Source organism: Panthera onca, chromosome D3 (assembly GCF_046562875.1).
Source record: "Panthera onca isolate mPanOnc1 chromosome D3, mPanOnc1 haplotype 2, whole genome shotgun sequence".
NCBI lineage: Eukaryota > Metazoa > Chordata > Mammalia > Carnivora > Felidae > Panthera > Panthera onca.
Window position 1 is genome coordinate 1268099 of NC_138350.1, and position 12847 is coordinate 1280945.

The window sequence follows — 12847 nt, forward strand, 5'->3', positions numbered from 1 at the left end:
CAGATTTGAAAATGAATCCTTAGATAGGACACCAAAAGCACAGAAGACAAAAGAAAAAACTAAACTGGCCTTCAACAAAATCTAAAACTCTTGTGCATTAAAAGACACTACTGGGGTGCCTGCGTGGCTCAGTCGGTTAAGCGTCCGACTCCTGGTTTCGGCTCAGCTCATGATCTCATGGTTTCGGGAATTCAAACTCTGCGTCGGGCACTGCGCTGAGCACGGAGCCTGCTTGGGATTCTCTCTCCCTCTTCCCCTCTCCCTCACTCGCGCACTCTGTCTCAAACAACAACAACAAAGACGCTATCGTGAATGGGAAGACAGCCTGTATGATGGAGGCAGCGTGTGCAGATCATCAATCTGATACGGGCAGAGTATCCGGAATATACCAAGAACTCTTACGTCTCAACAACAAAAGACAAACAACCCAATTAAACATCGGGCAAATGAGTTGAACAGACATTTCGCCAAAGAAGATACACAAATGGCCGAGAAAAGATACTCAGCACGGCAGCCACCGGGAAAAGCAAATCAAAACAACAGCGAGATTCCAGTTTACAGCCAGTAGGAGGGCTGTAGTGATAATTTTTGAAAACAGAAAGTAACAAGTGTCGGCAAAGGTGTGAAGAAAGCGGAAACCTCAAACACTGCTGATGGGAACGTAAAACGGTGCAGCCGGTGTGGAAAACAGCTGAGCATTTCCTCAAAGAGTTAAGTGTAGGATTAGCAGTTCCACTCTGATACTTGTCCATGAGCATTCTTGCCAACGCTACACTTAGCAGCCGACGTGTGAAGACCATCCAAATATTTGTCACCCATGAATGGACTAACAAGTGGTCTACCCACACGATGGGATACTGTTCAGCCACGCGAGTGAATTAGTGCTAATAATGCTACAACACGGGTGAAACCCGAAAACGTTATCCCGACTGAAAGAAGTCAGAAACAAAAAGTCACGTACCGTACGATTACCTTCATATGGAACGTCCAGAGTGTGCAAATCTGGGAACCCTGGGTGGCTCGGTCGGTTAGGCACCTGACTCTTGACCTTAGCTCAGGTCTTGATCTCAGTGTCATGACTTCAAGTCCCGCTCTGGGATCCACGCTGGGTATAAAGCCCACTTTAAAAAATAAAGAGAAGAACTCAAATAGTATCAGAGGAAATGAAGAGAACTGCAAGTTTCAAAACCCTACTGAAAAATCAGTTCTGATCATTTCAGCGGATGTTAAAACCCTCAGGTGGAAGGTTCCGTGAAACCTACCTGGGGGCAGACTGTTACCACCTGAATCACCGAGCGGCCTCAGCATCCTAGGAAGCGAGGTGGACAGCCGGGACGCGCCTCCCGACACGACCGACGCCACCTTCGCCTGTGAAGTAGTCACAGAGACAAACCAACCTGAGTTGACGCGGCTGTTAGAGTTCATTTCAAGCTGCAGGAGTGTGGGAGCCTAAAATGAGAACACGGGGCGCTGGAACAGAGACCCCCGCCCCCCGCGTGATTTCATCTGCTAGTCGACCTGGGGGGCGGAAACCCATGATGTGGGAGAGGGAGGGACCGCGACCAGATCTGGAGGGACTCGGGGGACACGGTGTTCATACATGACACAGAGTCTGTCTGGACCTCGGTTCAAATGAACCCACTATTAAATTACAGTTTAGAACGGGATCTGCACGTGGGCTAGCATTACATTCGAGTGAGGAATTGTTAATGAACTGTGACAAAGCGTGCTGGGGCAGACAGCTTCTGTTAGGAGGCACGGTGACGCGTCCAGGAGTGTGATGACAGGACACACGCGGTTTGCTGACAACATCGCAGCTGCTCCGGGTGTCCTTCCAGCTGCAGGTATCTTCCCCGCGAGGTCGCGCCCAGGTGGCGCCCAGGGTCCACACCGAGGGCGCCCCAGGAGGGAAGCCCGCTGACGACGTCTCAGGCTCCAACAAGACAGCAGTGGTGACTTCACCCCCGGGGGTGTGCGCACGATGAAATACTCTAATGCTTTTTTAAACAGGGTGTGGACCTATATTCACCGGGACACTGCTCGTGGAACAGAGTTAAATTAAACTAAGAACTTTCTGTGTATCGTGGCCCACTTTTGTGCCCTAGACACGTGTGACATTTATAGGAAAAATATTCAAAATACTGGAAAAGAATCGGCAGCCCACCCATGGGTGGGGTCTGAGGGCACAGGCCCCCCATTTTCCTCCATGCACTTTCGTGTCATTTACGTTTTCCAGCGAGGGGAGTCCGTGCCTGTGACACGCACCAAAGCCACGCGTGGGTTCTAGGTGGGGGGTTGAAGCCCCCCTGCCTGTACAGCAGGCCCTGCCTGGCTCAGCGTCCCCGGGGCCACCCTGGGAGGACAAGCTCAGGAGGTGCCCCCCAGGGGCTCACAGGGCCCCACGGAGCCAGGAGCTGCCCAGGGCTTCTTGTGCTGGGAGGGCCACATCTGCTCAGGAGGCCGCAAGTGGCAGCTGGCGTGGCAACAGGTCCCGGCCACCCACACACGGCTGCCGTGTCCAGCTCCCAGGCTGTGGCCCAGCTGGAAGCCCCAAGTTAGTGGAACAGGTGGCCACATGGAGCCTGTTGTAGCCTCTGGAGGAGCCTCCATTCTCTTTGGGGACCACCCGATGGCTCACGTACCTCCCACGCGGCCCCAGGATGCGCCTCTCAGGAATTCCTGGGCCAGACGCCCCGTCCTCCCCTTCTGTGCCCCGCCGGCCTCAGCTGACCTTGGCCTGCCTGCAGGAAAGGCCCGCACAAGGGCCACATTGTGGCCCCAATGGCGTGGGAGGCGGGCACTGTCTGACCTTGTGATCCGGTCCCGAATGCTAGTTCAGGGGCAAAGTCCAGACACAGACGCACAGATGGTTCCCTTTATTGGAGGGGGAGATTGATTTCTTTGTCAGATGGGGGAGGGATTCATGAGGCATCTCTTTGTTTTGTTTAATCCAGGCGCTGTCTGTCCCTGTCCCAGCAGGAAATACAGCACCCGGAGGTTCAGAGGAAGACACAAGACATGTGACAGAAGGGGCTCCTTTCGGAGGATCCAGCAGAGAAGTTAGGAAACCAGACAGGAGCCCGCGGGAGCTGCTTCCCTGGGCCTGAGAGGCAGGGAAGGGACAGCGCTGCAAGATCGGGAGAGATGGCAGGGCTCACAGGCTCGGTGGCCCTGGGCTGTTGACCAGAGTTCCTGCCCCTGGCACAGCCCGCAGGGATGACCCAGCCTCTCTCCCCACCCCCAGCTCTGGGGGCTCCCGCGGGTGGGGCCTGACCACAAGGCAGGAGGTGGGAGCCCCGGCCACACGGCCCGCAGGTCAAGGCGCGGGGAGGGAGTGGGGTGAACACGGGGGACAGTGGATCCGGGGCGACAGAGGGTGTGTTGCACGAGAGCCACCTGGACACACCCGAGCTCTCACCTGAGGGTGCCACACCTGGACGCTCTTGAACGGTCGTGGGCTCGTCAACGCTGGACTCCGTCCACCGGGCAACCACCAGGGTCCCCTCGGGGGGGGGTGGGGGTAGAGGGGCGCAAGCTCTGGTCCCCACCACCCCGCCTGGCTGCCCCGTCCCGTGTCCCGACGGCCCTCTGCCACCCGAGGCTCCGCATTGCCACGCGATGTGGAAGAACCACACGGCACGGAGGTGGGGAATCTGACTCTCTCCTCCAACTGCCCTGGTTCCACCGAGACCAGCAGTAAAGAGGAAGCGCAATAATAAACCTGCCCGCGGAAAACCAATAAGAAGCGGGGCCTCGTGCCTTTGGCAAGAGGAGCCCAGAAATGCAGTAACTTTTTGCCTTAACTTCCCCTCCACAGGCTCTCGGGAAGGATTATCTGCTCGGATCCCAAGATGAGCCATTACGAGAGCCTGCTGCTTGAGCGGAACGCCTCTGGTCTGCAGAGAAACGTAGTTTTGCAAAGCCCCAGATCTCAAGACCTGGGGCTTGGCCGCTCTCCAGGGGCGGGAGGCCGGCCCCCCAGGGAGAGACGGGGTCGGGGAAGGGACCCCGCCGCAGAGCTGACCGCACGAGCAGGCGCAGGTGGCCGTGGTGTCCCCTGGGCGGGCCGATGCCGGGGGGGCCACACGGGGGTCACTTCTCCCTCGCGGCCGCCGTGCTCACGAACCACAAGTACCTCGTAAACCCCTAGGAGTGGGATCGCTGGGCCACATGGGTCTTTCCGAGACTCCCCTGTGTTTCTGTGGGGGATGTTCATCTCCCGCGCCCACCGGCAACGCGCTCGGCTGTCGGCGTCACATCCTGGGCGTCACGTCCCGGCCGACGCTCGCTGTGCTGCGCTTCTGATGGTTGTGGGACCTCACGATTGTCCTGTGTCCCCTGGTGAGGAGTGAGGGGAGTTCCAGTCGGGCGCTGACCGGCCATCTGTGCGTCGTCTCTGGAGACAGACTTGGCCCATCTTTTAATGGGATCGTTCCTTTGTCGCTGAGCAGTTTTTACAGATCCTGGGTGTCGGCCCCTCATCAGGTGAGGGAGATGTTTTCTCCCGTTCTGTGGGCTCTTTAACTCCCCTGATGGCGCCCTCTGATGCCCCAAAGTGCTTCCTTTTGTGAAAGTCCAATTTATCTGTTTTTCTAGTTGCCTGTGCTTCAGGTGTTAGAGCCAATAAATCACCACAAATGCAACATCACGAATCTTCTCTCCTGTGTGTTCTTCTAAGAGTCTTAGGTCTTAGCTCTTACGCTTGGGTATTTGACCCCATTTCTGATTTGGGCATATGGTGTCACGTAAGGGAGAGACACGTAAGGGTGTCACGTAAGGTGCCTCTTTCTCTCGCGCATGTGGGGATGTCCAGTTTTCCCAACACCATTTGTTAAAGAAAAACCTGTCTTTTCCCCCGTTGAATAGTTTTGGCACTCTTGTTGGAAACCAGTTCACCAAGTTTATGCGGCCTTCTTTCTGGGTTTTCTCCTCCAATCCGCTCGTCTCTACTTGTGTTTTATGCCAGAATAACACTGTTTCTATTGCTGTAATTTTGCAGTGAATTTTGAAATCAAGAAGCGTGAGTCCTCCAACTTTTCCCTTGTCAAAATTATTTCGCGTATTCCGGGTCCCTTGAAACGCCGTATGAAATTTGGAACGTATTTTTCTGTATCTACAAAAAAAGTGTCCAGGGCTTCGGGGGTGATGGCAGTGAACCTGCAGAGGAACCAGCATTTCGGGAACACTGTCGTCCTAGCGGCGTCCCGTCACCCGGCCGTGAACACAGGACATCTGTCCGCGTATTAACGCCTTCCGTGGTCGTTCAGTAACACGGTGTAGTTCCCGTGAACAAGTCTCCTGTCTCGTTGGCCTAACTTGTTTCTAAATGTCTTACTCTTTTTGACGCCATTTTAAAAGGAATTGTTTCCTTAATCTGAAACGCGAGTGACTTCTGCCTGTTGATTTGTGTCCTGCCGCCTTCCTGAGTCTGTCAGCGCTGACGGTGGTTCCCCGTTGGAGACTTCAGGGTTTCCTACATGTGAGACCGCGCTGCTGTGAACACGGGACCTTGGGTCTCCCTTCCCAGGCCACCTCCCCCACCCACACAGCTGTCCCCCCGCGGCCCCCCCCCGGTGGCCCCCTGCCCGCCCACAGTCCCGGCTGCCAGTTTCTGCTTCTCGAGGCCGCGGAGTCCGGTCTGTTCAGAGGAACTAAGTAGACGCGCTCACTCGGCTCAACTCACCTGCTCGACGGGCCGCGTCCGGCTGGGGTTTTCTTTCCAGGCTCTGATCACGCCGTGTCCGAGTTCCCCACCGCCGTCGGACCCCGGGCTTGTTCTGTGGCCCGAAGAGGCCTGGGGCCGCCCCGCTGCAGAGACGCAAGGCCACGTGGCATTAGGAATCCGGGGACATGGTGCTCTGTTCCCCCTGAGACCACGTGCAGATGGCCCTGAAGCCGCTCTTCTGCTTCCAGCACCACACGGGCCTTCACACAAGGCTGCTTCCCCCACCAGCAGGAGCCTCGGCGAGGGGCTGCGGGGATGGAGGCGAAGGACCCCAAGCCGGGCAGGAGCACGTGCCACAGAAACCACCCAGAATCCACGGGGGAGAGCAGGCGAATGTGCGTCTGCTCAGTCTGACGGAGGGGCTCGCGGCTGGCTGCTCCCGGTGCCCATGGAAGTGCCCACGCGGGGACGCTGAGCACCACCCCCCCCCCCCCCCAGGTTCTAAGCGGCTTTCCTGGAACGGACTCCTCGGGAACAAGGGCAGACGTGAAGCGATGTAGACACAGCCCGAGTCACCAGCAACGAGGGCCCGTGGGAAGAGTCCCGGCGCACCCGTCGCTGGAGCCCACCCGGCCCAGACCCGGCCCCTTCTCCTGCAGAAGCGCCGCCCCGCTCGTTCGAAGGCCCCGGGACGTTTCCAGCCCACTGCTTCCGGCTACTGTTGCCAGACACACGGGGCAGGTGTTTCTGCGGGGCCTCCGCACCTGCCGATGCCGGAGGAAAGGCCGCGGGGTCCTGTCCGCGGGCGGCCTCGTTTCTGACCCGAGCGCAGGTCACACCCGGTGCTCACTGTGAAAATCTGCTGCGTCGTGCACTTGGGATTTGTGACGTAAACTTCAGTAGAAGGAAGACAGACGGGTCATTCCCGGGGACGATCGGGGACGCGCTCTTTTAGGAAAGGGACTGGGACGGGTCCCACTGTTTTTATCGGCATCTCCTCCTTGGGACAGGGTTACGGGTCCCAACCCTGGCGGACTCAGGCGCGCCCCAGCAACCCTGCTGTGGCCAAGTAAGTGTGGGGGGGAGTTATGTGTGTCACTTCTTCCTTTCAGAGGCCGCTCCCGCCATTCTCTCCCTTCTCCTCCCTCCTCCTCCCTCCTCCTCTTGCTGGTCCACTGGTCGGTGGTGTCTTACCTGTGCCAGTGGATGGCTTCGCATGGGCAAGAGGCAGAGGGGGAAAGCCAGCAACAATGGTGTGCGTTAAAGGTGGCCTGGAGTCACAGCAGGGAGAGAGAGGAGGAGGAGGAGGAGGAGGAGGAGGAGGGGTGAGGATGAAGAGGAGGGGAGGAGGGGACAAGGAGGGGGAGGGAGTAAGAGGGAGGAAGGGGGGGAGGGAGGGAGGGAGGGAGGGGAGGGGAGGGGGAGGGGGAGGAGGAGGGTGAAGGAGCCAGAACCAGAACCGGCAGAGTGTGGGCCTTGAGGAAGAGCTGGGAGTGTGGGAGTCAGGAGGAGGCCGACGGCAAGGTGAGGAACTGTTAGGGATGTGCTGACCTCCGTGTGGCCAGCACACCGGACGGTGGCTGAGGTTGGGACGAGCAGATCCCCACGTGTGCATCACCCTCCAAGTCAAACCTTCCCTCACACTGCACACCACACCTTGATGGCTTGTGCTAACTTTCTTTTTACACTTTTCATTACAATGGCTCACTTTTAACAAAGGGAATTGAAACACAGCACCATTTACATGAGCAACCAAAAAGTGGAATATTTAGGTATAAATCTAAGAAAACATGACAAGATCTATATGACCAAAACTGTAAAACTGATACACGAAATCACAGAACTAGATAGATATTCCAGGCCATGAACAGGGAGTCTCAACATCGCCAAGATGTCAGTTTTTCCCAAAGTGATGTATGGATTCAACACCATCCCAGTGAAATCCCAGCAAGTTATTCTGCGAATGTGAGCAAGCTGATTCTAAGCATTATAGAGAGACGGAAACACCCAGAATAGTCAACATGATGTTAATGGAAAAGAAGAAAATAACAGGACCACTGGCCCCTGACTTCCAGCTCCAGTGTGGACAGTGTGGGGTTGGTGAGAACAGACACCTGGCTCAGTGGGGTAGAGCCCAGAGACAGACCCAATAACACAGTCACCGACTTCTGGCAGGAGAGCACACGGCACTCGAACAGCTGGACGTCCTCACAGAGACACCAACCGAGTCCAGACACAGACCGCACACATTTCACAAGACTCAACTCAAGATGCATCACAGGCCTAAAGCATGAAACTCTGAAGTTTCTAGAAGATAACTCGGGAGAAAACCCAGGCGGCCCTGGGCAAGATGACGAATTTTCAGCAGTGACGCTGAAGACACGCCCCGTGAAGGAAAAGACTGATAAGCTGCACTTGATTAAAGTTAGAAACCTGTGTTCTGTGAAGGTCACTGTCAAGAGGTTGGGAAGACAAACCACGTCTGATAGAACGCTATTACCCAAAACATAAACACTCTTAAAACACACTAATGACAGAACAAACAACCCAATTTAAAAATGGGCCAAAGAGCCACCTGGGTGGCTCAGTCGGTTAAACATCTGACTTCGGCTCAGTTCATGATCTCACGGTTCGTGAGTTCGAGCCCCACATCGGGCTCTGTGCTGACAGCTTGGAGCCTGGAGCTGCTTCAGACTCTGTGTCTCCTTCTCTCTCTGCCCCTCCCCCACTCACACTCTGTCTCTCTCTCAAAAATAAATAAAATTTTTTCAAAAAATGGGCCAAAGACCTTAACAGACACCTCACCAAAGGAGAGATACAGCTGGCAGGTAAGTGCATGAGAAGATGCCCCACATCACACGCCATCAGGGAAAGGGAAATCACCATGAGACACCACTACGCATTAGAAGGGCCAAAGTCCCGAACACTGACAGGACCAGTTTCTGAAATTGGACCCCTATCTTCCACCACTCGCAAAAATTAACTTGAAATGGATTAAAGACTTTACCATAAGTCATGAAGCCCTAAAGCTCCTAGAAGAAATCCTAGGGGAGATGCTCCTTGACATTGGCCTTGGTGATGATCTCATGGATACGACACCAAGAGCACAAGCAACAAAACCCAAGATAAACGAGGGCGTCTACATCCAACTAAAAAGTTCCTGTGCATCAGAAGAAACCCAGCAACAAACTGACAAGGCAATTCACAGAATGAGAGAAAATATTTGCAAACCATGTACTGGATATGGGGTTAAATATCCAAAATACACATAAAGAGCATACAACTCGATAAATAACAACAACCACATAAACAATCTGGTTAAAACACAGGCAGAGAACCTGAATGGACATTTCTCCAAGGAGGACACAGACGGCCAGCAGACGCGTGAGAAGACGCTCAGCCTCACTCATCGTCGGGGCCGTGAGACCAAACCCACGATGAGACACCACCTCACACCTGTTAGCAAGGCCTTGGACAAAAGCACAAGCGACAGCAGGTATCGGTCGCGGTGTGTAGAAGGCGCTGCTGGTGGGAACGCACACTGGTGCAGCTGCTCTGGAAAACAGCAGACGTGCCTCCAAAAGTTAAAACTAGAACCACCCTACGCCCCAGCAGCTCTACTTTGGGGAGTATTTCCAAAGGAAATGGAACGGATTACCACAGAGACATCTGCACTCCCGTGTTCACTGCAAGATCATTGACAACAGCCAAGGTCTGGAAACAACCTACGTGTCCGTCAACAGACGAAGGGATAGAGGAAATGTGGCGCATATGTAACGGGACGTTATTCTGGCACAAGAAAGAAGTCCTGTATTTGCAACAGCATGGATGGAGGGCATTATGCTAAGTGCAACAGCGAAACAAAGAAAGGGAAGTATGTATGTGGGATCTAAAAAATCCAAAGTCATAGAAACACGGATAGAGCGGTGTTTACCAGGGCCTCAGTGGCAGGAGATACGGGGAGTTAATGCTTATCCAGTCACAAGACAGACAAATTCTGGGCGTCTTGTGTGTGGGGATTGTGGTTAAAAATACTTTTTTACATACTTAAAAATTGTTAAAACAGATCTTCAATGTTCTCACCACAAAAAAGAAATGATAATTATGTGATATGATGGATCTGTTAGCTTTTCCATTATCTTAGTGTTTCCTTTTTTTAATGATTATTTAATGTTTTATTTATTTTTGAGAGAGAGAGTGCAAATGGGGGCAGGGGCAGAGAGAGAGAGGGAGACACAGAATCCGAAGCAGGTTTCAGGCTCCGAGCTGTCAGCACAGAGCCCGATGCGGGGGCTCGACCCACAAACTGTGAGATCATGACCTGAGCCAAAGTCAGAAGCTCAACTGACTGAGCCATGCAGGCGTCCCCTGAGTGTTTCAAATCAACATATGGTACACTTTAAGTTCACACAAATGTTTTTATGTCAATTATAACTCGATAAAGCTCAAAAAGGAAGAGAAGAAAAGAAAAGAAAGTGAGCCATCAAGGCCCAAAGAGATGCAGAGGAACCTTGGACACGTATCACTAAGTGACAGCAGCCGCCCTGGAAAGGCCACGGGCCGCACGATTCCAACCGCATGACATCTGGACAAGGCAAAACCAAGGAGACAGTAAAGGATCAGTGGCGGCCAGCCGGTGGGGCAGGTGTGAGCGGAGGATACACAGAGGATTTCTAGGGCAGTGGATGTACTCTGTGTGACACCGCCGTGACGGACACATTTTGTCACACATCCGTCCGAGCCCACAGACTGTCCAACACCGAGAGCCAACGAGCGGTAAGGTAAGCCACCGGCGTGTGGTGTAGGTTCGGTTGTAACAAACATCCCGTCCCGTGGACGTTGGTAACGGGGAGGCTGCGTGTGAGGGAAATCTCTGGACCTTCCTCTCAGCTGTGTGTAGACCTAAACCTACTCCGTAGAAAAGTAGTTATTTTAAAACAATGACTTATTTCTTCTTCCTTGGAAATGATACATGAAACACCTCCAAACAGCCCGGTTATTTAAAAGCCAGCCAAACACCACCACCGGCCAGAGGCCCGACCTCGCCTGAAGATTGGCAAGGGTCAAAGAGGGGTCAGGTCAAGCCAGCCCCCAGGGGCGGCTGCTACTTAATCAGGAGACTGAAGGGTAATTGAACAGGAAACTTTGTCAGAGTGGGTGTCCTTGTCCTGTGCCACCAGAAGTCGCCTCGGGGAAGTCCAGAGGAAAGGCTAATCAGGATCCTCAACACCAGCCTCTCCCCAGCCTCCCGGCTACTGGCTGGGGAGAACTGCCACAGCCTGTCTGGTGACACAAGCTTGGAGCCAGACTGGCCAAGTTCAGGGTGACCCTCCACGTGCTCAGCAGGGACTCTGCAGGGGGTTTGCCGGGGGCGGGGGGGGGGGGACCCTTGGAAGAACTCAGGCAGCAGGAGGGGAAGGGCTCTGCAGAAATGTAAAATCTCCTCCTCCTCCACCCCGCCTGATTCAGAGCCTCTATTTCAGCAAACTCCCCAGGTGACCCCCACATGGCAGTGGCTTTGAAAGAGGATGTCCGAGGAGCTCTGGGGAGCCCCGGTGGCTAACAACTCCCGTCCTGGTGGGGTGCTGGGCTGCACTTAAAGGGCCCTAAAAAGCCTCCACCCCACAAGCACCTGGTCAGGGTGGGCGGTGCCTGACTTCCCATGGGGGGGGGGTGTTAATTACAGTCAGAAACTCCGCTGCCTGCTGAGCACACAGGATGTGGGATCCTGGGCCTGAGCCTCCTTTGGGCTTTGACCCTGGGTTTGAATGAGCTCACCTTGCACCGGGCCACGCTCAGAGCACTTCCTTGTCTCATTTTGGGGAGGCGTTTATCATCACCCCCGTTTGCGGGCGGGAACCCGCAGGTGCAGACAGGCTCGATCAAGGATGCCTCAACCTCACCTCCAGGGGGTGGCGGCCCCGGGGTCAAGCCCAGGCAGCCTGGCCAGAGCCCAGGGCCCCGACCTGTGCCTCAGCGGCCTCGCTGGTGACCTGGGGCTGCCTGCCCGGCTAGGGGACCAGGCTCCCCCTGCACGGGGACCACCCGCCCAGCTCCCTGGGCAGCCCCAAGCCCCCACCGGAGCCACCCGGAGCCTCAGACCCATGTCCTGGAGGCCAAGGGAGGCTCAGTCAGCACCCCCAGGGTGGCCTCTCCCGGGCAACCAATCAGGCCTTGCTGAGGATGCTGCGGGACAGGAGACCCCCCCTCAGCAGGGAGGCACGCGGTTACTGCCCGGTCCTCGTCCCTGAGTGGCTGATAATTACAGGACGAGACTGCAGGACACGGCCCACGGCTCTCCAGGGTGAACAGCCCAGCCGGACTGTGGGACAGGCGCTGCCCGGACCTAAGTGTCGAGGGCCCGGGAGTACCGGCTGGGACTCACGAGGACCACTGCAGTTCTGAGCCAGCTGCTGGAGGACGGAGCTGGCCGCCCACCGAGCTCCCCCGGAGCCCCTGACCCCGCCACGCACCCGCTCAGGCCCCACCGGCCCTCCAGCGGGCCGGGCTCACGCCTGATCTGGGGGACCTGCACCCAGCGAGCCGCACCCCGAGGCCCGGGCGGGCCCCTAAGGCTCAGAGCCGAAACTTCTGCTTGAGCAGACCTGCTCCACGGAACCGTGATGGCTCCATGGAACCCTCCTCAGGGGCAGGGGAGGCGCCGCTCCTTCCTGTAAAGACCCCAGACCCACGCGGCTGGTGGGCCTGCCCCGGGGGCTCCGGGTACCAGGACCTGCCCTCGGAGTCGGCGCCTCCGGAGCCTGACAGACGCACTCTGCCCTCTCCCTCGGCCTCGGCCTCTCCGAGAAGAGCAGAAACTTGACTTTCATTTGAAAAGTTAATATTCGTTAAAAATCTAATAATAAGGATTTACGGTTGCATTTCAGGAGAATTAAGGGAATAAATAATCCATAAGTATTTAAAATATGTTGTCCTTAAGCAGAAATATGCCCAGCTTGATTTTCATGCTTCCTGCTGAACTATTTAAATTAAAATACCCAGCCACCTGGGGTCATTCTGTGCAAACACAGGTGCAGCCCCCCCCCCCCCCATAACCCCCCCCGCCGCCGGCCCCCTCAGCTGGGCGGAGGCTGTCAGGGCAGCCCCGGGCAGGAGGCAGTGGGGAGAGATGCTCCCACCCCCTGGGAGAGTCAGCTCCTGGGGCACGAAGCCCAGGTGACC

At 55.7% G+C, this 12847-nt stretch overlaps 1 long non-coding RNA gene across 1 annotated transcript; it reads right to left on the reverse strand.

Moving 5' to 3' along the window:
• Positions 1-866: 866 nt before the first annotated feature.
• Positions 867-5842, reverse strand: LOC132677352 (uncharacterized). The gene is made up of 4 exons (XR_013551426.2): positions 5684-5842; positions 3419-5473; positions 1263-1368; positions 867-1121 (listed from the first exon to the last, which is right to left on the reverse strand). It is a non-coding gene; the product is annotated as an uncharacterized LOC132677352 (long non-coding RNA).
• Between the last annotated feature and the right edge of the window lie 7005 nt (positions 5843-12847).